The sequence below is a fragment of the Zingiber officinale genome, chromosome 3B, assembly GCF_018446385.1.
Source record: "Zingiber officinale cultivar Zhangliang chromosome 3B, Zo_v1.1, whole genome shotgun sequence".
Lineage (NCBI taxonomy): Eukaryota > Viridiplantae > Streptophyta > Magnoliopsida > Zingiberales > Zingiberaceae > Zingiber > Zingiber officinale.
In genome coordinates this window covers 45,130,713-45,153,723 of record NC_055991.1, presented here as the reverse complement: position 1 = coordinate 45,153,723, position 23,011 = coordinate 45,130,713, and the positions used below count along the sequence as shown (strand labels likewise).

At 36.4% G+C, this 23,011-nt stretch overlaps 1 long non-coding RNA gene across 2 annotated transcripts in view; it reads left to right on the top strand.

The window, feature by feature from the left end:
• The first annotated feature begins 3,298 nt into the window (after positions 1-3,298).
• Positions 3,299-23,011, top strand: part of LOC122056450 — a 32,298-nt gene continuing 12,585 nt past the window's right edge. For both annotated transcript variants that reach the window (XR_006133169.1, XR_006133170.1), the window contains exons 1-2: positions 3,299-3,437; positions 3,511-3,966. This is a non-coding gene — a long non-coding RNA (uncharacterized LOC122056450). The remainder of the gene's footprint in view (positions 3,438-3,510; positions 3,967-23,011) is intronic.

Sequence of the window (23,011 nt, the reverse complement as noted above, 5' to 3'; positions counted from 1 at the left end):
ACTAAAGGACATTCTCAACAGCCTCCATCTGATCGGACATAATCTGGAGAACCGTGACATAATAAGGTACGCACTAAATGCCTTTCCACGGAATACTTTGTGGGCATCAATTGTAGATTCTTACAAAGTTTCTAAGGATCTTTCAATTCTTAAGTTAGATGAGTTATTTTGTAAATTGGAATTACACGAACAATCTAATGTGAGCCATGTCGAGAAAGGAGTTGCTTTGTATGCAGGTCCAAGCAAAGAAACCAAATCAAGAACAAAGAATGAGTCAGAAAGTGAGTCAGACATTGACTCAACAAATGAAGAAGAACTAGTCAACATGGTCCGGAGATTGTTGACGAAGAAGAAATTAAGAAGAAGTGTCAAAAAGACACCACTTAACTAGATGCAAAACAAATCAGAAATGATTTGTTACAGATGCAATAAGAAGGGGCATTTCAAAAATGAATGCCCAAATTGGAAGGAAGAAAGGCCCAAGTCGACCAGAAGAAAGAAAGCCCTTCATGCGACATGGGACGAGTCATCCTCCGAGGAATCCGATGCGGAAGAACCGAAGCATTCTAGCCATCTTGCCTTTATGGCAAGAAATGAAGAATCCAATTTTAAGGAAGAGTACGAGTCCAGAAACTACAACGATTCCAAGATTGACATCGAGTCTGAGAGAAGCCACGGATCCACATTCGTTTCCGAAGGTCCAAATATGGTAACGATTTATTCGAAGTCAAATTTACTTAAAGTTGTTATATGTTTGTTTAGAAAATTATCAAAATTCAAAAAACAAAATAACTTTCTACTTAAGGAAATAGACCACCTTAAGAATCAAGTTAACTTGAGTGGCTCAACTAACCAAGTTCAAGTCAGAACTTCAACTCAAGTTATAAAACTTGAGGAAGAAAATTCCAACTTGAAAGATCATGTTGAGCAACTCAAGAAAATGTTGGAAAAGTTCGAACTGGGATCCAAGTGCCTAAATATGATACTTCGATCGTAATGATTCGTGTACAACAAATCAGGACTTAGCTATAAACTAAATCAAACAAATAAACCATATTTGTCATTAATTATTCAAAATGTTAGAAGTCAAGTCCAAACATGGGTCCAAATAAAATATTTAACCAAACTAATTAAACCAAATCTCTACTTGATCCCTAAAAATCAAATTCATTACTTAGATAGACCATATCTAAGCTATGACTCAAGGGGAGCAATTAGAAAAATAGTTCAACCAATATGATTAATTAATCTTACACACTTAGGATTAGGTTTACTTAGAACGGTTAGTTAAAAAGGTTTACCAAACCCTACAACATAACATCGGAATGGATTTGGATCATAGTACGTCAAGGAAGCTTTGTCGAAGGCATGTCTAGGCTGAATCTTGTGTATTTTACCTAGTACACTAGACTTAGCAATCTAACCGAAGCTACCCCAGTCAAATATGGGCTAGTTAGACCAAAACTTAGTATTAAGTTTTTTTTGCAGGACCATTTTGGAAAGTATTCAACAAGTGGTCTACCGTTGATATACAAGAAGGTCATATGCCTCACCATTGAACTGAAAACTTATCCTTAGGAAGCCTATTTGACTAACCCAAAGCTAAGTTTGAATCTAACATGAGTTCAATAACTTTTTTAAATTTTAACTTAATTAATAAATTTCAAACGTAATAACTAAATTACAAAAAAAAAATTAAAAAATAAAATTAATAATAAATATTTTTAAAAGTTAATTAAATCATTTTTCAAAAAAAATATTTTTATACCTAATTATAACATTTTAAAATTTAATTAAATTATTTTAAAACTTAATTAAAATTATTTTAAAAATTTAATTAAATCATTTTTTAAAAAATAAAAAAACTATTTTTAAAACTTAATTAAACCATTTTAAAACTTTTAAAACTTAATTAAATTATTTTAAAACTTAATTAAAAATATTTTTAAAATTTAATTAAATCATTTTTAAAAAATTTAAAAAACTATTTTTAAAACTTTAATTAAATCATTTTAAAACTTAATTAAATCATTTTTAAAAAAATTAATTAAAATTATTTTAAAACTTAATTAAAAAATTATTAAACTATTTTAAAACCTAATTAAAAAATTAAAAACTTAGTTTCAAAATTATTTTAAAACTTAATTAAAAATTAATTAAAATTATTTTTAAAATCTTATTATAACATTGTAAAAACTTAATTAAATTATTTTAAAACTTAATTAAAATTATTTTAAAACTTAATTAAAATTATTTTTAAATTTTAATTAAATTATTTTCTAAATTATTTTAATTAAATTTTAATTAAATTATTTTCGTCGACCGAACGATCGACCAAACAAATAACTTGTAATATGGTCACATTTTATTTTTCGGTCGACCGAAAAACTAAATTATCGCAGAACTCTTGAAATTTTTGGTCGACTGAACTTCGGTTCCATCGACCGAACACCAAACCTATATCTCTATAAGAGTAAATAAATCGGTCGACCGATCATCGTGTTCGATCAACTGAACGTTGACTAACTAGGTCATAATGATCCGAATTTAAGGGATCGATCGACCGATACCCTTTTAGATCGACCGATCAAACGCTATATAAACCCCCCCCTCAGCCAGAAGCCAAATTCAACCCATTCAACCCTCTCTTTTCTTCTTCTTCGCTGATTCACTGTGTACATCCATTCTCGGATAGCGACAATGCCTCCGTAACCATCTTCCAACTTCTTCCTTTCCATTTTTGTATACAAGTTATTTATTTTCTTGCCTTAATACTAGTGAAAAAAGTCATACAACTGCACAAAGGGAGGCTAGCTCCTTAAATCCCAACCAAGACCCTAGGTTTTTATCTGAAGAATTATAACAATCTTTTCCAAATAAAAAATTTAAGGTTATAGGTACTCGTTCACTACAAGAAAAACTCTCATAGACATCGGTGGAACAACAGTGGTTTTAAGCAAAAATCGATGTCTTTGAGTATTTTACATCGGTTTTTCAAAAAACTGGTGTCTATGAGCGCAGATTTTCGCTCATAGACATCAATTTTTTAGGCGATGTCTATGAGCACCTTTTTTCGTTAATAGACACCGATTTTAACAGTGGTTTTTAAAACCCGGTGTTAATGAACCAAAATAAAATAATTTAATTTTCCCACCAGTCAAAATTTGCAACACTTCACAAAGTTCACTGCAAACCTAAACCTATATCGCGTCGTCCACCGTATACTATCGCAACGCCACCACCACTTTCCTCCTCGCCGCTGGTCGTCCGACCATCTCTCTCAGCCTCATCTCCCTCTTCCCCTTCCTAGATCGACGCCCCTTCCTCTCCCGATCAGGATCAACACATGACGCCCTTGCTTCTCCGTCCCACCACACCGCATCTCCTCCAACTCCTCCCTTTGGGTGAGAAGAGGAGCCCTTCTTCGCTTTACCGAGGTTACCATGGGACTGCGACCTTGATTCCGGATAAAAGATTTATTTTTTTTTTAATCTTCTATTACTGTTTCAGATCCCCATTTTTAACTAGGGTTGGAGTTGGGGATCAGATCTGTGGGTTTTAGGAGAATGCCATTGACATTGCTTCAGGTGAGGCATTTTTAGGGTTGCACAGATGAGAGGAGTCTAATAGAGTTAGATAGATGGGCGATGAACTCAGCGTTCCTCTTGGTTGAGAGTTTCGGATGTCTGCTACTGGACTCGGAAACCAAGCTGCAAAGTTTTTTCCTACTTAGCCTGTTTCTTTTGGTTTTCTGTAGATTTGTCGATTTCGTTAGGAATTTAAGCAGATAGGCTTAACATCGACCAAGACACTCTAAAATCAAGCTGGTGGCTGAGGGATTCTTGGTTTCTACTTGATTCTGTTTGAGAGTTTTTGTTTTGATCTTTCTTTGCTTAGGACGTACAAGATGGCATGCATGAAACTGGGATCAAAACCCGATGCCTTCCACCAACAATGGCAAGCTTGGTATGGTTCATTCTATTCTTTTACTTCATTTATTAATGTCAACTGGAAATCTACTTCTATAATGATTGAAGTCATTAGACCTACTTCTTCTTTTCTAGGCTGCAGGAATTAAGTAGTTCAGATCTGCCATTTTATTTTATTTTTGGTAGTTTGGGTAATGTCTTATGAGATTTACATCTCCACGCTACTTTCTGGTTCTATTTTAAAGTACTTATATGATTTATGATATTGATGACATATATAATTTTGGCATTCAAAAAGTGTCCTGCCTTTAAAAAGGTTTTACTCTGATCTATTACACCTCCATGAAGTTTTTTAGCAAAAATCTCTATGAAGTATCAGTTTTGTGCTTCTTATCTAGAAGAATGTCATTGCTGGTTTTCTGCAAATTCATTTTACTGGATGTGGTACCTAGTTCAAAATTTTCCTATTGAATTTCCTGCTTCTCATAGTTTTACTTTTCCAATCATTGGATGGGCAACAAAGTTCTCTCATATGATTATATTGACTACAATTGCATGAGCAAGATATGTGTTAATTAGTATCGACTACTATGTTTGAGAGAATGAAACAGCTAGCATGCATGCTATTACTGACTTGAAGATGTCTTTGTTGGTACAATATTCCTCAGGTCAAGGTTGACCAAGTTGACTGAGCTTGGACTAAGTGATAACTAGCATTTTTATATGTTATTTTGGATCTTGGACTTGATATTTTTACCTTCTCGTATGCTTAATTCCGTATTTATATCATGTTTTATGAGTTGAGTTTTATTGCAACGTTGATATAATTTTTCCTATATTTTCTGGCATTTTATCTAAAATTGTGCATCTTATTTGTAGGGAAGCAATCTGGAAGATCTGGACCATCCATAGAGATTATCCTCATCCAAGTACAATTCATCTCAAATTGGGCTCTTCTCTTGATCCAAATTGGAGATGAATTGTACTTGGATGAGGATAATCTCTATGGATGGTCCAGATCTTCCCGATTGCTTCCCTACAAATAAGATGCACAATTTTAGATAAAATGCCAGAAAATATAGGAAAAATTATATCAACGCTGCAATAAAACTCAACTCGTAAAACATGATATAAATACAGAATTAAGCATATGAGAAGGTAAAAATATCAAGTCCAAGATCCAAAATAACATATAAAAATGCTAGTTATCAACTCCCCCACACTTATTCTTGCTCGTCTCGAGCAAGTAAATAAAACAAGAAAGATACCTAAAGATGCATTCCATAGCAATTTTCAATCATATATAGAAAATAGTGAAAGAGAGTTACCTAAAATTGTCAAATTCAAATAACTAAAGCATTCATCTATTCAATTCATACATTGATTAACAAACATGATAATTTCAATCCACAATCAATAAATTGAGAATGATAATAAAATAAACCTCACAAGGTAAGTGATGGTGGCTCTCTTCTCACATACATGCAATAGTGGAGCTCACTCAAGCTACTCATGATAAATGCACTACCATTAGCTTGATTTTCTTCTAATCTCCACCACTATATACATAAGAGTGCACAATAAAATAATGAAGGCATTATTGAAATGTATAATCAAAGCAAATGATAGTGGTAAGAAAAGAAATGAAGAAGATAAAGCAAGGTAAGAGTGGAAGACATGAATATATTGGAATGTTACATAGATGAGTACAAGAAAACAATGCCCAAAAATATATCTCATCCAAACTCCCAAGCTAGCTTTCCACAACTCAATAAAAATATGAACAATCTCTATGATAGCTTTTCAAAAAACACCTACTCATGATCTACAATAAAATCTAAATATCGCTACAATAAAGATTGTCACTCATAAAAAATTCTATCACCTTTCACCAATACAATAAAAATGTGAACAACTCCTACTCTAGCATTTCACACTAAAAATCTACACATGATATGCAATAATACCACAATATCGCTAAAGTAAAAATTGTCACTCACAAAAATTCTACAACAAATGAATAAAAATGGCACAACATGTCAAAGCACCAAGTTACAAATACAATAAACATGTGTACAATCTCTACTATAGCCTTTCAATGAAAATACAGTAATGATATGCAATAAAATCTCAATGTCACTATAATAAAGATTATCACTAACAAAAAGTTCTACAACATATGAATACAAAAATAGCACAACATGTCAAAGCTCTTTTTCTTTTCTTTTCATTTTTTTTTGTCTTTTTTTCTTTTTACTTCCTGTTTCTGTTTTGTTTTGTTTTTCTTTTTTTTTTTCATTTTCATTACTGTTTTTTTTTCTTCATTTCTGTTTTTTTTTTTTTTTTTTTTTTTTACACGTTGTGCATCACTATACAACATCATCAATAGCTCAAATAAAAAGATACAAAGCATGGTTTACCTATGGTGATCAAGCATGGTTCACCTATGCCTCATTTAAATTCTACTAAACTACTCACGCACGGCACAATAGCGGTCGACTCGCGTTTTCCTCTTCCAGCGGCTAGGGCACACCAGCGCCACCTCTCCTTCCTTTCTTCTCCCCGACAACAACGCCAAAATTTGATAAGCAAATCTGTCACATCCGCTAATCAAATTGTACAAATGTATATTTCACTGAACCCCTTAATTTCACAATAATGTTGTAGTAACGAGCCCAGGATCGCTCTCGAGGAACCAACAGTATGATGTAATTTAGGATTGTATTTTTATTCCTATTTTTTGGGGGTTTCGATATAAAAATGGAGTTGGGGGTTTAAGCTTTAAATCTAAATCTAACAGAGGAAAAACACAGCAATTAAGAAATTAATCTAAAGCAAGAGTAAAGCATAACTATGTGCCAATGAACAAATCATTACGCATTGTCACACTACGTTGTGATAAATCCATCAACACACATCAAACTAAGGATGAAATTACGAGACTCAAATAAATCTGATCTAAAGCAAGATGTAAACCTAATTTAGCACTTAAACACTAAATAATTAACCAAGCACAAATAAAACTTAAACTAAGCTTCAACAAGGAAAGAAATGCTAACTACTTGCATAAAAATATAACGAACATTAAAAGAAATCTGTCTAAGCTATAAAATAGTAAGAAAAAGAACTAAAATGAAATAAAATGGTAAACCAATCCATTCTCACAATCAATTCCACAAGTTTCACACTCAAGCCGTCACACAAGAGTGCCAAAGTCGAAACCACCCAACTTTGGACCTCAATGGATCGTCTCAGCTGCGTATCAGCTCAAGGAAGGTTCAACAACACCGACGGACCACCCCCGACGAGCTGAAACAACCCTAAACCCAAGAAAATGCCGAAAATCTGGAAATCTGTCTCTGGATCTGATGGAAAGCTGTGGAACGCGGATGAACGTCGAGTGAAGCTCAGGAACACCGGAAGACCACCTCCGAATGTTGCTGATGGGAATCGGAGCTCGGATTTGGAGGACCACCTCCAAATCGAGCTGGAAAAGGGAGATGCCGCGAGCCAAATTCCACCGGAGAGAACACCCTCCAATGGCTCCAGAAGATCGGGATGATGCCGCCGAGATGCTCACTACCGAGATTGAAGCTCGGGAGAGTGATTGGAGAAGGAAAGGGGCCGAAATCTGGAAGATTGCCGCGAGGACGAGGCTGCTGCGCGCTGTGGAGTCGACGAAGAGGAATGCTACTGTAGCTTCTCAGATTTAAATCAGATCTGGATCTGAACAGACGGCTAGGAGCAATTTGGAGCTAAATCAACGGTGAAAGCTTGCCCAAAATCTGATCTGAAGGTATTGATCTTGATCTAGAGTCTGGATCTACCCTCCCTTAGGTCGGATCGATCAGATCATCACTGGATGGCCCAGATCTTCCGATCTTCAATGAACGACCCAGATTAATCTGGCTGGATCAATGGCTAGATGAACTCAGATCTGGATCAAAACTTCTGGATCTTCATCAATGGCTCATATCTGCTCCCCATTAGGTTGGATCGACCAGATCTTCAACGGATGGTCCAGATCTGTCCTATTCTTGATAAACGACCCATAATACTCCAAAGCTTGATCGTGTCGTTTAAGCTCTGATTCGAGCCCAATTTCGGTCCAAATAGATCCAAATCCAAGATCCTTTGATGCCTACAAAATAAGAATAAAATATTAGCATCAAATAACAGAAAAATATAATAATTTGCAATTAGGTCCAAAATAGATACAATGCACAAAATATGATGTAACCATGATTTTAACCTATGAAATCAACATCAAACCATGCATATATGAATCAAAATAATGCAGTAAAATCATGGTTATCACTAAGTCAAGCTCGAGTCTTGATGTTTGGGTTTCGATGTTTGACAATACATGTAAACAACACATGGAGATTGCAGGGGCAATTGTTCATGTGGGGAGATTGTGAAGAAGAGTCAAGTAGGTTAAGGTTGACTGGATACTTGATTGGAAAATCCTAGTGAGTCAAGCCAGGTGAAAGACCTAGTGAGTGAAGCTAGGCAGTATGGAAAATCCTGGTGAGTGAAACCAGGTGAAAGACCTAGTGAGTGAAGCTAGGCAAAAGGAAAATCCTAGTAAGTGAAACTAGGTGAAAGTCCTGGTGAGTGAAGCCAGGAAAATGAGAAGTCCTAGTGAGTGAAGCTAGGCAGAAGGAAAATCCTAGTAAGTGAAACTAGGTGAAAGTCCTGGTGAGTGAAGCCAAGCATAGGAAATCAAGATGGATCAAGTTTGATCAGACATCTGGTGTTAGGAAGTCCAAGTAGGTCAAAGGGATTGACCGGATACTTGGCACGAAGAAAAGTCCAAGTGGGTCAAAGGGATTGACCGTGTTGGATCGAGAAGCGCTAGAGGGGGGGATGAATAGCGCTCGTGGCTTTCACTCGATTCGGAATCGTAAAACTATCGGAGTTAAAACACGCAGCAGAATAAAGAAAAACAAACAGAAAGAACACGAGGATTTACTTCGTTCGGAGCCTAGATCGATCCTTGATCGCTTTCTGTGGGCAACAACTATAAGCTCGATAAGGTTTACAAGTATAACAATTTACATCTTAATTTAAACCAGAAATCTTATACCGACAACCATGGATGAAAAAGCGAAGCTCCGGGTCGTCGGTGTCAAGTCGCAGCACTTCCGGGTCGTCGATTTAGCAGCACGCAGCAAGAGGATCACTTGGAATGAGTTGTATTAGCTGCTGCCTTGAGACCTTTATTTATACTGTGTTCAAGGTGCCTTCAAACCCTCTCAAGGCGCCTCCAGCCCGCCGAGTCACACGCGTGGATCAGCACAGACCTGGTCGAACTCTATCTGGTTCAAGGCGCCTTCAGCCTCTCCAAGGCGCCTTCAGCATTCGGTCCAAGGCGCCTTGAGCTTCATTCAAGGCGCCTCCAGTCTGCTGCATTGGCTTTTCCTGGCTCGCACCCGAGGCGCCTCCAAGCTCCATGGAGGCGCCTCGAACACTGTTCATCCAAGGTTAACTTGTGCTCCTTTGGTCCTGCAAAAGTGTTAGTCCCAAACACATACCCTGCAAAACAAAGTTAGCACAAAACAACAGTAAATATGATAACAGAATATAATGACAGTCTCCGGACTGTTCGGGTCTGACTTCAGATTTCCAACCGAAAACCCTATGTCGACCCGACGCCTACTAGTCCCTCTACGGGGAACGCGTCCTCACCTACTCCACTCAGGAGGTTTATGTAAGATCGTTGGGCCGGCTAGGAGGGGGTTGTTGGATATCCTGCTAACACAAAAAGGAAAACAAACCCTCCTCGAACTCTTTAGGCTAACACTTGCATAATTAACTTAAGCAGATAAATTAAAATGGAAATTTAAACTTGTTGATATAAGTATCAGTATAAAATAAATACATGCATAGAAATTTTTTTTTCATGCTATCAATTTTTTTTCTTGTAAGACCGTTGGGGGATAAAATTTATCCCCCCCAGGGCGCCCGGAACCCTTCCAGGCACCCGGACTAAGACTATAAATATAGCCTTGGTCCAGAAGCTTAAACAGAACTCACTGATTGTAAATCCAGTGCTTGCACACTCTCTTTTAGTCTAAGCTTCTGTTTTCTGCACTTCAACGCTGTACGAGGCTTCTCCGCCAGAAGGAGTTTTATTGAGCTTAATTTTCCTTGGATTAACAACCACATCGGTTGTAACCAAGTAAATCTTTTGTGCCTCGCTTTTCTTTATGCTTTTAATTTATCTGCTTAACTTAATTATGCAAGTGTTAGCCTAAAGAGTTCGAGGAGGGTTTGTTTTCCTTTTTGTGTTAGCAGGATATCCAACAACCCCCTCCTAGCTGGTCCAACGGTCTTACAAGTGGTATCAGAGCCGACTACGCCTCAGAAGGACTAACCGCCGTCTGAAGCAACAAAACGATGGCCGGAGCTAGCGACTACCCACCTGCATTCGAGGGGGAGTTTTCCATCTGGAAACAAAACATGGAGGTATACCTTAACTCTGATTCTGATATTTCTTTAATAATGAAATTTGGTTATGAAGAACCAAAGAGCATGAACGGAGAAGGACTCGATCTACGCCTCTGGAACGAAAAGCAACGTGAGGAGTCTATGGCAAATGGGCGAGCAAAATATTATCTTCTAAATGTAATACCAAAGGAAGATTTCAAAAAGGTCGCAGATTATGAAAGCGCAAAAGAACTTTGGGAAAAGTTCTTGTAGCTCTACGAAGAACCTTCAGAAGATGACACCTCAATAGACACCGAGCCGCCGACAGAAGAGTCCGAAATCGAGGTAAGTACTACAACAGCCGAAATACATCCCGAGATCGATGAAGGGGGAGAATCTTCGGAAGAAAGCAACTCGATAGGGGGAGAATCAATTACTGACAAGGTAAGTCAGGTATGGACTCGAACCTCTGATCAATTGAATGATTCAATCGAAGAATTGCCTGAAAATTTTTGCGAATCATCGAAAGAGTTTTTTATATTAGAAAATCAATTGTCAAACTTATCCTGCAAATTTGAAATATTATCAAAAAAGTTCTTCGAATTTCAAAATATCTTAACAAAAGAATTTTGCAAGTTGGAAACCTTGCTAAAAAACTTTTGAGAATCACAAAGAATTTTTCGAAAGAATTATGCAACTTAGAAATATTATCGAAAACTTTTTATGGTCCTAAAAATTTGGAATTATAAATTACTTTATTGAAAAAGTTTTATGAATTAGAAATTGATTCATCGAAAAATATTTTCGGATTAAGAAACCTATTATTAATAGATTCCTGCAAATTCTTATTGTTAAAAAATTCTGGCAAATTACAAAATATTCTTTCAAACGAATTTTGCACATTGGCGAAAGAATTTTTTATATTGTCGAAAAATTTTATCAAGTTAGAATCTATGCTATTTGAATATTTTTGTGAAGTTGCAATTCAAAAAATAATAGAAATTAACATGATACAAATTATTGCATGTTTAATATCTGTGACTTTAATTTTGAAAAAGTGTAATTTGAGAAGTTATGAAAAATTGAAATGGAAATTTAAAACTTGTTGATATAAGTATCAGTATAAAATAAATACATGCATAGAAAATTTTTTTTTATGCTATCAGTTTTTTTTAAATTTTCTTGCATAAATTTTTCGGCTTAGAAAGTGTTTAATTATTGATGACGAATACTTGAAATTTTTTCTTGACTTAGAAATTTGTCTTGACTTATAAATATTTCCTTGAAAATTATTGAAATATATTTTCAAATTTTTTTTAAATGTCAACCCTTAGATTTTAGTTGTTCCCCATTTTTATTGTGATCAAAGGGGGAGAAGGAAAGTATAAGTCTAGGGGGAGGTAGAAAATTGAAAATTGAAAAATTGAAAATTAAAATTTGGAATGTTTGAAATTTAATTACTTCTATCATGTTGCATGTTTTTGCAATAAATTGTTTAATTACATATCTATTTTTGACCCTACCTTAACTTGGGTTGATCACACCAAAAAGGGGGAGATTGTTGGAACCCCAAGGTTGTTTTGGTGTAATCAACAAGTTAAGTTAGGTCCTGCGTTGTTTCTAACCTTGTGTCTAAGTGTGCAAGAACTTAGGAGCACAGGTACTCGAGCGGAAGACGCAGCTAGCGAGAAGGACGGCACGCTGTGCGTCCGAGGGACGAGGTGCTGCGGAAGAGTACACCTGCGGACGAGAAGGAAGTGCGCGCAGTGGTTCCGAGGTACGAAAGCCAGAGCGGAAGATTGCTCGGGGAGCAAGAGACGCAGCTAGCGCGAAGGTCGGCACGGGGTGCGACCGAGGGACGAAGTCTGCGGATGAGTACCCTGGTGGACGAGAAGGAACACGCGTCAATTCCGAGGGACGAGAAGCCGGAAGGAAGCACGCTCGAGAAGACCAGAAGATGGGTTCGGGTTAGTCCTATTCCGGATGGCAGAGATCACCCAAGCTAGCGGAGCCGGAGCGAACAGACCCGGACCAAGACGAGCCGAACTGAGACGAGTTGAACCGGAGTCGAAAAGTCAACTTATGTTGACCTTAGGGCTCCGGGCGCCCGGAACCGACCGGGGCGCCCGGAACCCTTCCGGGCGCCCGGAATCGACTTTTCAACAGGATCGAGTTTTGACTCGATCCGACCGTTGGGGGATAAAATTTATCTCCCCCAGGGCGCCTGGAACCCTTCCAGGCACCCGGACCAAGACTATAAATATAGACTTGGTCCAGAAGCTTAAACAGAACTCATTGATTGTAAATCCAGTGCTTGCACACTCTCTTTTAGTCTAAGCTTCTGTTTTCTGCACTTCAACGCTGTACGAGGCTTCTCCGCCAGAAGGAGTTTTATTGAGCTTAATTTTCCTTGGATTAACAACCACATCGGTTGTAACCAAGTAAATCTTTTGTGCCTCGCTTTTCTTTATGCTTTTAATTTATCTGCTTAACTTAATTATGCAAGTGTTAGCCTAAAGAGTTCGAGGAGGGTTTGTTTTCCTTTTTGTGTTAGCAGGATATCCAACAACCCCTCCTAGTCGGCCCAACGGTCTTACAAGATATTGTTGGAACCCCAAGGTTATTTTGGTGTGAACAACAAGTTAAGTTAGGTCCTGTGTGTATTTAACCTTGTGTTTAAGTGTGCAGGAGCTTAGGAGCACAGGTACTCGAGCGAAAGACGCAGCTAGCGAGAAGGACGGCACGCGGTGCGTCCGAGGGACGAGGTGCTGTGGAAGAGTACACCGGCGGACGAGAAGGAAGCGCGCGCGGTGGTTCCGAGGGACGAAAGCCGGAGCGGAAGATTGCTCGGGGAGCAAGAGACGTAGCTAGCGCGAAGGTCGGCACGGGGTGCGACTGAGGGACGAAGACTGTGGATGAGTACGCTGGTGGACGAGAAGGAACACGCGGTAATTTCGAGGGACGAGAAGCCGGAGGGAAGCACGCTCGAGAAGGCCGGAACATGGGTTCGGGTGAGCCCTATTCTGGAAGGCCAAGATCACCCAAGCAAACGGAGCCGGAGCGAACAAACCCGGACCGAGACGAGCTTAACCGGAGTCAAAAAGTCAACTTATGTTGACCTTAGGGCTCCGGGCGCCCGGAACCATTCCGGCCCCCCGGAACCGACCGGGGCGCCCGGAACCCTTCCGGGCGCCCGGAATCGACTTTTCAACAGGATCGAGTTTTGACTCGATCCGACCGTTGGGGGATAAAATTTATCCCCCCAAGGGCGCCCGGAACCCTTCCAGGCGCCCGGACCAAGACTATAAATATAGCCTTGGTCCAGAAGCTTAAACAGAACTCACTGATTGTAAATCCAGTGCTTGCACACTCTCTTTTAGTCTAAGCTTCTGTTTTCTACACTTCAACGCTGTACGAGGCTTCTCCGCCATAAGGAGTTTTATTGAGCTTAATCTTCCTTGGATTAACAACCACATCGGTTGTAACCAAGTAAATCTTTTGTGCCTCGCTTTTCTTTATGCTTTTAATTTATCTGCTTAACTTAATTATGCAAGTGTTACCCTAAAGAGTTCGAGGAGGGGTTGTTTTCTTTTTTGTGTTAGCAGGATATCCAACAACCCCCTCCTAGCCGGCCCAACGGTCCTACAAGTGGTATCAGAGCCGAGTACGCCTCAGAAGGACTAACCGCCGTCTGACGCAACAAAAACGATGGCCGGAGCTAGCGACTACCCACCTGCATTCTAGGGGGAGTTTTCCATCTGGAAACAAAACATGAAGGTATACCTTAACTCAGATTCTGGTATTTCTTTAATAATGAAATTTGGTTATGAAGAACCAAAGAACACGAACGGAGAAGGACTCGATCTACGCCACTGGAACGAAAAGCAACGTGAGGAGTCTATGGCAAATGGGCGGGCAAAATATTATCTTCTGAATGTAATACCAAAGGAAGATTTCAAAAAGGTCGCAGATTATGAAAGCGCAAAAGAACTTTGGGAAAAGTTCTTGCAGCTCTACGAAGAACCTTCAGAAGCTGACACCTCAATAGACACCGAGCCACCGACAGAAGAGTCCGAAATCGGTGTAAGTACTACAACAGCCGAAGTACATCCCGAGATCGATGAAGGGGGAGAATCTTCGGAAGAAAGCAACTCGATAGGGGGAGAATCAATTACTGACAAGGTAAGTTAGGTATGGACTCGAACCTCTGATCAATTGAATGATTCAATCGAAGAATTGCCTGAAAATTTTTGCGAATCATCTAAAGAGTTTTTTATATTAGAAAATCAATTGTCAAACTTATCCTGCAAATTTGAAATATTATCGAAAGAGTTCTTCGAATTTCAAAATATCTTAACAAAAGAATTTTGCAAGTTGGAAACTTTGCTAAAAAACTTTTGTGAATCACAAAGAAGTTTTTCGAAAGAATTATGCAACTTAGAAATATTATCGAAAACTTTTTATGGTCCTAAAAATTTGGAATTACAAATTACTTTATTGAAAAAGTTTTATGAATTAGAAATTGATTCATCGAAAAATATTTTCGGATTAAGAAACCTATTATTAATAGATTCCTGCAAATTCTTATTGTTAAAAAATTCTGGCAAATTACAAAATATTCTTTCAAACGAATTTTGCACATTGCTGAAAGATTTTTTTATATTATTGAGGAATTTTATCAAGTTAGAATTTATGCTATTTGAATATTTTTGTGAAGTTGAAATTCAAAAAATAATAGAAATTAACATGATACAAATTGTTGCATGTTTAATATTTGTGGTTTTAAATTTGAAACAGTGTGATTTAAGAAATTTTGATAAATTAAAATGGAAATTTAAATCCTGTTGATAAAGAGCATTAGAACAATAATTAAATAAATGCAAAGAAAATTTTTTACGTTATCAATTTTGCTAAATTTTCTTGCATAAATATTTGGGCTTAGAATGATTTTTTTTTGGTGAAAATTATTGCAAAATTTTCAAAGTTCTCGAAATTGTTCTAAAAGGATCTTAATGACTTAGAAATTCTTTTTGTTTAGAGATATTTTTTTTCTAAGTCTTTAACCCTTAGATTGTTTTTCTTGAAACCCCATTTTTATTGTGATCAAAGGGGGAGAAGAGAAAGTATAAGTCTAGGGGGAGGTAGAGAAAATTGAAATTTTCTATTAAATTCTGTTAAAATTTAATTTTTTCTATCATGTTGCATGTTATTGCAATAAACTGTTTAATTTCATATCTATTTTTGTCCCTAGCTTAACTTGGGTTGATCACACCAAAAAGGGGGAGATTGTTGGAACCCCAAGGTTGTTTTGGTGTGAACAACAAGTTAAGTTAGGTCCTGTGTGTATTTAACCTTGTGTCTAAGTGTGCAGGAGCTTAGGAGCACAGGTACTCGAGCGGAAGACACAGCTAGCGAGAAGGACGGCACGCGGTGCGTCCGAGGGACGAGGTGCTGCGGAAGAGTACACCGGCGGACGAGAAGGAAGCGCGCGCGGTGGTTCCGAGGGACGAAAGCCGGAGCGGAAGATTGCTCGGGGAGCAAGAGACGCAGCTAGCGCGAAGGTCGGCACGGGGTGCGACTGAGGGATGAAGACTGTGGATGAGTACGCTGGTGGACGAGAAGGAACACGCGGTAATTCCGAGGGACGAGAAGCCGGAGGGAAGCACGCTCGAGATGTCCGGAACATGGGTTCGGGTGAGCCCTATTCCGGAAGGCCGAGATCACCCAAGCAAACGGAGCCGGAGTGAACAGACCCGGACCGAGACGAGCTGAACTGGAGTCAAAAAGTCAACTTATGTTGACCTTAGGGCTCCGGGTGCCCGGAACCATTCCGGGCGCCCGGAATCGACTTTTCAACAGGATCGAGTTTTGACTCGATCCGACCGTTGGGGGATAAAATTTATCCCCTCAGGGAGCCCGGAACCCTTCCAGGCGCCCGGACCAAGACTATAAATATAGCCTTGGTCCAGAAGCTTAAACAGAACTCACTGATTGTAAATCCAGTGCTTGCACACTCTCTTTTAGTCTAAGCTTCTGTTTTCTGCACTTCAACGATGTACGAGGCTTCTCCGCCAGAAGGAGTTTTATTGAGCTTAATCTTCCTTGGATTAACAACCACATCGGTTGTAACCAAGTAAATCTTTTGTGCCTCGCTTTTCTTTATGCTTTTAATTTATCTGCTTAACTTAATTATGCAAGTGTTAGCCTAAAGAGTTCGAGGAGGGCTTGTTTTCTTTTTTGTGTTAGCAGGATATCCAACAACCCCCTCCTAGCCGGCCCAACGGTCCTACAGTTTACCTGATGCTAGTGCGATCCTCCAGATCGACTGGACTTTTGCTCGATGCTCGATGCTTCCGAACTTTCTGCTAGACTTCCGCTTCCCGACTGGTCCAGTCTTTCATCTGGTTCGCGACACCAGGACTTTCCACCTAGGGTTACCCCCCTAGGACTTTTGCCTGAAGCACTCGACTCACCAAGACTTTCCGCATAGGGTTATCACCCCCTATGACCTAGGGTTACCGCCCCCTAGGGGTTTTACCTTGCCTAACCATAGTTAGGTCTTTTCCTAAAACACTTGACAGACATGTTAGATCACAACACACCTTAACTTTGAATCCTTTGCCATTATCAAAACTTAGGTTTGATCGTTGGATGCTTCCCGCACCAACAATCTCCCCCTTTTTGATTATGACAACCCAAATTCAAAGTTAAATAAAACAAATGCATAAATATTTTAAAAGGTTTTAAGTGAGCAAGCTTAAGTATATAAATTCAAATAAAAGCATAAATTAAGCTAACACTTAAACATTTGTGAAGCTCCCCCTTAATACATGGCTTCCTTTTTGAATTTTGAATTTTTACTTTTTTTTTTTACTTTTGAATTTCCTACTCTCCCCCTTTTCCATTTATCAAAAAATAAGCCAGTTGAAAATAATTTTCAATTTTTCTTTTTGAAAAGTAAATTAGGCTATGAAAAAAATGGGATAAGTGCTAAGTTGAAAAATAAATTTTCACCTAAAATTTTTAAAGCACTGAGTTAAAATTTTGCAAAACTATCTGAAAGGTGACTTAGGAAAATATCTTAGCAAGAATTTTTAAAGTTAGGTTTCAAGGTTGGCTAAGTTTGAAAAAATTTGAAATTTGCTCTATGAATCACTTAGCTAATTCCTTTTGCAAGCATTGAATTTTGAAGATATAGCTTAAGTGAAAAAGGGACTTAGCTTAATTTTGAATAAAATAATACTTATTTTTTGAACAATTAGGAGTAAGAACTTGTTAATTTTTAGGATAAAGAGAGAGTAGCTAAAAATTTAAGTTATTTATTCAGTTGGTCCTTAAGTCCAGGCATGAGTTAACTTATTTAACTTGTCTTGATCAGGTATCAAAGCCCTAAATTACAAGCATGCTTAATCTTAATATTTCTATTTTCTTCACCAACTGTCTAACCTTTAGCTACTTGCTGATTGCCTAGAGGGCAGCAACTTTCACTTGGTTAGTCAAGTTAAGTCATTTAGTCCAGTTAGATTTGACTAAGGCTGGAAGACTTGACTTGATTACTGTTAATAAAGTATTTAACGCCCAGACTCATATTGATGTACAGAAATAAGCATTCTTGAGTCCAGGCTGTACCCTATGCATCTCACACCATTCTATGTTTTTCAAGCACAAGCAAGGTATACCTAGGTGTTTGTGAGATGCTCCGGCTTGAATCATGGGGAACAGGATTTCTAGGGTAGAGCCTCAACTAAGTCCAATTTTTGAAAATTCTAAGAAAAGGGGATTTTAAAATCATTATTTTTCCTAGAATTTTTGAAAAAAGAATAGAATGATTAAGTAGGAGAATGAGTTTGAAAAGTAGCATCTATTCTACCCAGCACATTCCTATTTGTCTTCTAAGTGCACTGAACTCAAGTTCAGGTAAGGGTTTGTGAAAATGTCAGCTAGGTTTGATTTAGACTCAACATAGTTGAGTGCAAGTTCACCTTTAGCGACGTGATCCCTTACAAAGTGATGCTTTACCTCTATGTGTTTAGTCCTAGAGTGGTGAATTGGATTTTTAGTTAGATTAATTGAGCTTATATTATCAATTAAGATTTTTGTATTTTTGTATTTTAATTGATAGTCTTTTAAGGTATGCATCATCCACAAAAGTTGAGAGGCACACTCTCCTAGGGCTATGTATTCAGCTTCAGTGGTTGACAGAGCAACACAATATTGCTTTTTGCTTGACCAACTTACTAGGCACTGACCTAGGATTTGGCAACTACCACTTGTACTTTTTCTGTCTAATTTGCACCCGGCATAGTCTGAGTCAGAATAGCCAAACAGGTCAAAAGTTCTAGTTCTAGGGTACCAAAGTCCTATATTGAGGGTGCCTTTTATATATCTAAGTATTCTTTTAACATATGTTAAATGTGATTCTTTTGCACAAGATTGGTATCTTGCACACATACCAACTGCAAATATTATATCTGGTCGACTTGTAGTTAGGTAGAGTAGGTTTCCTATTATACTTCTATAGTACTTTGGGTCTACTGATTTTCCTTCTGGGTCCGAGTCAATGTTGATGTTAGTGGCCATTGGGGTATTTATAATTTTAGAATGCTCCATGTCAAAGTTTTTAATTAGTTCTTTGGCATATTTAGTTTGGTAAATGTAGATTTTATCTTTTGTTTGTTTAATTTGTAAACCTAAGAAGAAATTTAGTTCTCCAACCATACTCATTTCAAACTCATTTTTCATTAATTTAACGAATTATTTTAGAAATTTAGAGTTAGTTGAGCCAAAAATTATATCATAAACATAGATTTGTGCTATGAAGATGTCTTTTCTATAGTTTTTACAAATAGGGTTGGATCTATGTGACCTTGGTTAAAACCTTTGGATGTTAAGTAATTGGATAACCGTTCATACCATGCTCTAGGAGCTTGTTTAAGTCCATATAAGGCCTTTTTCAATTTAAATACATGATTAGGGTAGTCTAAGTCCTCAAATATGGGGGGTTGGTTTACATAGACCTCTTCTTTAATGAACCCATTTAGGAACGCGGATTTTACATCCATTTGGTACAACTTAAACCCTTTATGTGCTGCATAGGCTAGCAGCATCCTAATGGATTCGAGTCTAGCTACTGGTGCATAGGTTTCGTCATAATCTAAACCTTCAACCTGACTGAATCCTTTGGCTACTAGTCTGGCCTTGTTTCTAACTATTTCACCCTGATCATCCAATTTGTTCCTAAATACCCATTTGGTGTCAATTATGGACTTATCTATGGGTTCAGGTACTAGTTCTCAGACTTGGTTTCTTTTGAATTGTGCTAGCTCTTCCTACATAGCAATGATCCAGTTTGGGTCGGGTAGGACTTCTTCTATAGTCTTAGGCTCAATCTTTGAAATAAGGGCAATCTGACTCAGGTTCCTATATGAGGATCTAGTTCTGACTCCTAGGTTTGGATCACCCAAAATTTGGTCAGATGGGTGAGAGGTACTTGCTCTAGTTGGTCTTATATTTGGGTCAGAAATTGGTTCCTCTAGTTTATTAGTGTTGGGATGAATTTCAGCGTCTTCAATAATTCTTGGATTAATGTCAACTTTTTCATTTAAGTTAGGTAGATTATTTTCTTCATCAAATATTATATTAGTTGTTTCTTCAACTTTTAGGGTATTTTGGTTATAGACTCTATAGGCCCTACTGGTTGTGGAGTACCCTAAAAAGATTCCTTGGTTTGATTTGGGTGTAAATTTTCCTAAGTAATCTTTAGTATTTAAAATATGAACTTTACATCCAAAAACTTTTAGGTAGTTTAGGTTGGGAATTTTATTATAATACATTTCATAAGGAGTTTTATTGTGATATTTGTTAATTAGAATTCTATTTTGAATATAATTTACTGTATTTATGGCTTCGGCCCAAAATTGATGACTTAAGTTATATTCATTTAGCATGGTTCTAGCGGCTTCTTGTAGGGTTCTATTTTTACGTTCCACTAGACCGTTTTGTTGGGGGGTTCTAGGACATGAAAATTCATGTTGGTATCCATTGATTTTACAGAATTAGGTAAACCTATGATTTTCAAATTCCCCCCATGATCACTTCTTATTCTTTTAATTTTAGTATCTTTTTCATTTTCTGTTAACTTGCAAAAATTACTAAATTCTTCAAAAGTTTCATCTTTTGTTTTTAGAAATTTTACCCAGGTGAACCTAGAGTAGTCATCAATTATTACTAAGCAATATTGGTTCTTGCTTAGGGACTTGGCTCCATGTGAATCAAATAGGTCAAGGTGAAGGAGCTCAAGTAAAGAGTTAGTTCTTTCTAGATTAGTTGATTTGTGGGTTGACTTGGTTTGTTTTCCTTGTTGGCAAGCATTACAGATTGAGTTTTCAATAAATTTTAATTTGGGCAAACCTTTAACTAGACCATTTTGACTCATTTTTGAAATGAGTCTAGTGTGAGTGTGACTCAATCTTCTGTGCCACAATTCAGTTTCCTCTACTTGTGTTAGAAAACACTTTAATGAGGAAGTGGGTAGATCAATTGAGTACATATTATTTGTCCTAAGCCCCTTAAGTGTGATTTCAGGGTTTTCAATATTTTTAACTAAACAACTAGATCTGTCAAAGGTAACTAAATATCCACTATCACATAATTGGCTTATACTTAGAAGTTTAAAATTAAGGTTTTCAACTAATAGAACTTTTCGAATAATAAAATCGAAACTAAGTTCGATGTTACCTCTTCCGATTACCTTAAGTTTGTCGTCGTTGCCGAATGCAACAGACCCTAAATTCTTTAGTTTGAGCTTTGTGAACTTTAGTTTATCTCCAGTCATGTGTCTGGAGCATCCACTATCTAACATCCACTGATCCAATTTTTTATGTTCCTACACATAAATTGTTTGAATTGGGCTCTATTTGATGAAAAGAAAGTGAAGTGATTAAGTTTAAGTTTGTATTTGTTGAAACAAAGATCTAACTTTAGGTTTATTTTGAAGTTAATAATTTTAAGTTAATTAATTTGAAAAATAATGTTTAAGTCGATTTCAAAGAACAATTTTAAGTTAATTTGAAAGGTAATTGAGTTTGATTAAAAAATTAAGTTTTAAAAGATTTTTCAAAATAATTTTGAAATTAAGTTTTAAAAGATTTTTTAAAATGATTTTTCAAATAATTTTGAAATTAAGTTTTTTAAAGATTTTTAAAATAATTTTTAAAAGATTTTTCAAATAATTTAGAAATTAAGTTTTAAAAAAAATTTAAAATAAATTTTCAAACATTTTTCAAAATAATTTAGAAATTAAGTTTTAAAATATTTTTAAAATATTTTTTAAAAGATTTTTCAAATAATTTTGAAATTAAGTTTTAAAAGATTTTTAAAATGATTTTTCAAAGATTTTTCAAAATAATTTAGAAATTAAGTTTTAAAAGATTTTTAAAATGATTTTTCAAAGATTTTTCAAATAGTTTTGAAATTAAGTTTTAAAAGATTCTATTTTAAAAAATAATATTAATTATGAATTTAATTTTGAATTTGAATTTTAAATTTCTTAGTTATCTCACCCGATCTAAATTTTTAATTAGGGAATCCTATAATTTTTGTGAGATGAATTAAGGTCCAATTTTAGGGTTATGTTTAACTTTGTGTTAGATTCAGGTTTAGCTTTGGGTTCAACAAGTAAGCATTCTTTGGATAAACTTCTGGGCTATGGTGAGTCACAAGGAACTCATTAAAGTAACCATGCCTTCGAGGTTTTCCAAATAGTCCTACCCATTAAACTTAATATTAAACCTTGGTCTAACTAGTTAGGATCCATTTAAGGGTAGCTTCGGTTATTTCCACTTGGCCAAATGCACTAGGTCGAAACCATATCTTCCTAGGCATGCGATGCCCAAGCTTCCCTAACGTACTATCATCCAAAAACTTCAACAATACCGTAGGTCAAGTTAAACCTAGCCTATTTTATCTAACCTTAATTATCCTGCCGGGTAGTCTACTCTTGTTTACCCATTTCGGGTAGATTAGTTGCAGGTGCCAACTATTCTGAATCCTCCTTCTATTTTTAATTTTTTATTTGATTTAAATTGAATTTTGAATTTAATTTAATTTTGAATTTTTAATTGAATTTTGAATTTTGAATTTTAATTTAATTTCGAATTTTTAATTGAATTTAGAGTTTTAAATTTTGAAATTTAATTTTTAATTTTTAATTGAATTTTGAATTTTAAATTTTGAAATTTAATTTAGAATTTTTAATTGAATTTTGAATTTTGAAATTTAATTTCAAATTTTTAATTGAATTTTGAATTTTAAATTTTAATTTAATTTCAAATTTTTTAATTGAATTTTAAATTTTAATTTAATTTTTTAATTTATTTTTGAATTTTTAATTTAATTGGAAATTATGTTCGTTTTATTAATATTGTTTTTCTTTTTGCTCCCCCTGGATCATAGCCTCGATATGGTCTATCGAAGTAGTGTATTTGATCCTTCGAGATCCAATATTGACCAAGTCCAACTTGATTAATCAATTTGGACTTGGGGACCCATGCTTGGACTATTTTTCTATTTGTTCTTTCTATAAGAGATAAGTAAGATTTGTATTTCCTTTTTGGTTTAAATCCTAGACCAGTTCTATTATACACGGCTCT